The following is a 4,993-nucleotide window of genomic DNA, read 5'->3' as shown; positions in this document are numbered from 1 at the left end:
CCAAATATAGAGTACATCCTGGCCCCAGAAACTCCAGTAGCTCCCAAAGCCCTTCAGTTTGTGGGGGCAACCTGCTTTTCCCAGGCTTCCACGGGCTCTTTTGAAGTATCTCCAGGAGCTAAACAGCCTTTCCAGAAGGACTCATTTAGCAATGCTCATGAAGAGTGATGAATGCTCGCCAGATTGGCTCCATTTTGTTCCTCCAGTGTTGCCATCCAGGTAGAAAGAAGATGACCTTCCGACACTGTGCCCTAGCAGAATTGTAAGGATGCAGTGATACCATTTATAACGGCATCCAGTTTCAATACGTCACTCTTTAAACCCTGGTCTTTTCCTTGGTTAAAAAGAGAGAGAGAGAGAGAGAGAGAGAGAGAGAGAGAGAGAGAGAGAGAGAGAGAGACTAGGTTTCTAGGTTTATTCAGATTGAATTCCCCATATGCAATTTTAGCAGAATCAAGTCTGTGAACAGCCTACCTTATGCAAGTCTGTGGTTATGGCAGAGAGCCTAGTGGGGGGTGTTTCCTTATACATTATGAAAAGCAAAATAATCTAATCAATGATTCTGTTAATTCGCTTTGTTAACACAAGTGATTCTTTATGGCCCCCTGTATTCTGATTTCTTCCTTTTGAAAGCCCCTAACTGTTCTAATGGAGATACAAACTATTCATGAAAAATGTGGACTACTTTAGTCCATCTCAGATGGACTTAATGATTAGGTCATCTCAGATGCTGACTTAATGATTAATAAGTCAGTTAAATGATTTGTTCATGTATATCTTATAGATCTCATTTCCCAAATTAAAAATTTTTTATTGACTTCTACTGTTTTTCTTTAACTAAATACATTGAAAACATCTGTGAAATGTAGTCACAGTTTTGAGGTTCCTTGGGGGAAAGACCCTCTAGGCTAAAAAGAATCCATTTTTTTTTCTAACTGTAATCACACTGGGAAGGGTAATATAAACCACCGTTACTCAGGCCTTTTCCTCCTCAACTGGCGCTAAAAAAATCTGGACAGCTCAGATAAAAGTAGACTTTGGTCTATGGATAATATGTGGGTTTTATTACATTTCATATCTCATCTCGTATGGCTCAGTGCGTCCATCAGCACAATTGCACAAAATAACAAATCCAGTTCGATAAATGTTTAAGTCATGTTCACTCTGCTTAGGTACCTAGAAATGTTAGCTTATTTGATTTAATTACAAAAGAGCAAATCTATAAAACACTATCACCAGAAAATTTCAAGCTAGGCATGCTCAATAAATTTATTCACTTAGTTGCCAGAAAACACACCAAATACTCTGGCAGAAGACTCAGATTACCTGACTTTATTTGATTAAAACTGAAGTAGTACCAACAGGGAGAAAGCATCAGTCATTTGTAGTGAAAACCCAGCAGGGAAGCAGCTCCCAGGATAAGGCGGTTTGCCATTGGATAATGTTTACGATTCATTATTTGAAAAGCCGGGTCTTGAGAGACAACAGGACTGAAAAAATAATCAATTCAATTAACAAAGGTCTCTACATCCGAAATGCATGTGTTATTAACTTTTTAGGATGAATAACCTGTGGGGACAGGTGTAGGTGGGCAGCACTACCAGCAGTGATAGTCTAAGCAGATCATTCTGTGGCAGAATTTGGGCTGTGCTTTACCTGTCGTGGTCTCTGCCTGAGCTGTTTTTCCAGCTTTCCCATAGATGCTGGCGCCCTGGATGTACTTTTAATAGATTCAATTCCTGCTTAAGTTAGCCACGTTTTTATCGTTGTTTGCAACCAAGAATCCTAAAAGTACAAAATATGATACCGGAAGAGGACGTATGGCAAATAAGGGAATGTAAAATGTGGATTTGTGTGAATGCAAAATATAGGGAAGAAATAAATGAGAACCCAACTCATGTTCCTAGCTGGGAAATTGGCAACTTTGCTCATGAGGTTGTGAAACAGATGACAAAACAGTTGAATTTGCTATCTTGTGGTGCCAGGGCTGTTGTATAAAGAGAAACAGAAAAATGTATGATATTGGAACATATTACATAGGACTAGTTCTCAAAAAAAAAAAAAAGGAAAGAAAGAAATCAGGGCAGATGGTAGCCTATTTGAAAGCAGAGAGCTTGAACATGATTCAACTGCTGAATTCACCAAATTCTAGACTTCCTCTAATCTGAGTTAATGCATTTCCTTAATGCTATACCAGCTGGAGTTGTCAGCTACGTTCCATCAAATCCATCTTTTTTTTTTTAAGTTTATTTATTTATTTTGAGAGAGAGAGTGGGAGAGGGACAAAGAGAGAAGAAGAGAGAGAGAATCCCAAGGAAGGTCCACACTATCAACACAGAGCCCAATGTGGGGCTCGAAGTCACAAACCACAAGATCATGCCCCAAGCCAAAATCAAGTGGAAGCTTAACGGACTGAGGCACCCAGATGCCCCTCCATCAAATCCATCTTGATGGTGCACCAAAACAGTTGAGTCCTTGTCTGCTCTGGAGAAGAATGAGCACCTGCTATGTGTCTTGTTGGCTACAGTGGGACCAAAGATGACCTCTCTTACAGGTCTTTCTATATAGAATGTTAACTAAATTTTATCCTGATTCATGGTAAGAGGCCAGGCTTTCAAGGGCTGTACTGCCCAGGCCCACATCCCCCTTGTATCTGGACTCATACTTGCTATTTCAGATTCTCCCGGCCCTACCTCTCCCCAGGAGTCCTGGCCACTTGTTTTGCATTAGCTTCCATGGCAGAAGCCCATAGCGCCTCACCTCATGCCTACGGTACACGCAGCTTCATTGGCCCTAGGTTCTCTATTGCTACTGAAGCATGGGAAGCCAGGGGTCTTCTTAATGATCAATTGTAGGCACCCTGGATGTATGGAGTTAACATTCCGTGAGGAGTTAACACCTTGGAGGCGTAAATCTTTCCTGTCCTGTCACGCACCCCCGTGGACCTGCCTCCTCTCTCCTCTGCCTCATATCCTATTTCCCTCATTCTTAACTTCCCTGTGGTTGAACTCTCTAATGATGAATTCAAAACATAAGCTTTTGCTGGCTCCATTTTCCATAGAATTGGGGCTAAAATTCACCCGATATGTAAAAATACATCACTTTTTTCCAATCATCCTCCTCAATCTTAGCCTCCGCCCCTAAATTGACTCTAATCTTAAAATATTACTGTAATCAATCCAAATCTTCGAGCTTTATATCGAAGGTTTACATATATTGAATAATTTAGGGGACATCTGGGAAACACAGTGGTATTTGGTTGGGGTCAGATCCCAAAAGAAGCCACTTGATCTGCCAACACTCTCCACATTTAGCCTTGGTAAATTCCTCTTATCAGGCTGTACCTCACATACCCTTTAGCAACATGAAGATTTTGTATATATGTGTTACCAATTCTTGGAAAGCCTTCACCATTCCTAAAACTTCTTTGCCAGTGTTGCATAAACAGTATTTTGAATAATTCCTCTCAGGGTTCCTGATGGTTCCCAACTCCCACCCAAAGAAAAGACTGTGATCTTTGACATTAATATTAACTTTTAGAACATACATCCTAATGATCTTATTTTTCTTTGTTCATTAAACATTGTAAATATAAATATAGTCTCAATTGGACTTACAGAGGCAGATTTCATCACTGGAAGACACCATACATCCTAGAGCTTCTTAACCTCTTCTGCCAGTTCAGATAATCAATCTGTAAGTGTATCAACTATTGCTTTCTCTCCTCAGTAACTTCTCTCTTCCCAAGAGTACTGAATACAAACAATAAAGTAACTAAACCTTTTTATTGCTTATTTTTTTAATATAGTCACCTCCTGCCATTAGGAGAGGCAAAATCAGACTCAAAGTAAAACTGCTTATGTTTAGAAGAGATTTTCCATACCTGAAGCATATCAGTTAATGTGGAAAAGGCTCTCCTCCCCAAAACTGGTCCCATTGAGGCTCTGATGGTGCTTCTGTGGTTCTGTAGTCATTTGCCAATGCCAGTACCCAGTTCGGATGCATATGACTGAAATCCAAATAACATGTACTTTTCGCCTTACCTTACACATTTCTGAGCCCAACTAACACCATCAGTGATATGTCAACAGATCTGAATTTAGAGGAAGAATCAATATTGAGTTCCCAAATGACAGGGATTAACAAAGACATTGTTTTCACCAACAAATATTTGGACTACATGGCTACTTTCTAGCCAATAAGTTGATGCTCCAAGTTTCTGCTGGAAATCATTTATCTCCAAATAGCAATTTCTATTTACAGAAAATAATCAGATACAGAAAGAGTCTAATTACTCCTATAAGAAAACAAAGCCCTGGTAATCAGCCTAAGAATTCAAGGAGTGGTATGACAAAATGCTTTTTAAAAAATGACTGGCTCAATTTAATAGCTCAGTTTTGAAAAGTGAGAGGAAGATACATACAAAATAGAAACTGCACATAGAAATGTTTTAGAAAATCAAGAAACTAGGATACAGAGGAGCAGAAAAACCCCATAGATGACGTTGACTGTGCTGTCAACCATTCACCTCTGTATATTTCCTGGGTCTGAGCAAAGTGGTGATCTTTAGACCCTAGCCTCAAACCCCATCCTCGGAGCCCACCTGCTTAGAAGCTAGGAGTTAGGCTCAGAGCACACAGCAGGCAGCTTTCTTGAGAATACAGCTTTTCTCTCAGGTGCATAGCAGTACCTATTCCAGATTAGGCTGTTAAAAGGATTCAATAAAATTCAAACAGGTGAAGCAATAATCACAGAGCCTGGCGTAAAGTAATTCCTCAACAAATTGTGATTATTTTTGTCATTATTGTTATGGAAAATCACGCATTACAATGTTTTATGTCAGATAATGTCCTCATTGCTACTCTTTCCTGGCTCTCCCTGTACAGTTTTGGTGCCATTTGCCTCATGTTCTCTATATGGAACTAAGATTATCCTGTTCTGGTCTTTTGAAGGAAACAACTAAAGCTAAATGTTTTGATTCAAGTCTTTCTGA

The sequence above is a fragment of the Crocuta crocuta genome, unplaced genomic scaffold (genome assembly GCF_008692635.1).
Source record: "Crocuta crocuta isolate KB4526 unplaced genomic scaffold, BGI_CrCroc_1.0 scaffold62, whole genome shotgun sequence".
Taxonomy (NCBI): Eukaryota; Metazoa; Chordata; class Mammalia; order Carnivora; family Hyaenidae; genus Crocuta; species Crocuta crocuta.
The sequence above is the reverse complement of the archived record's forward strand: the minus strand, read 5'-3'. Positions refer to the sequence as shown.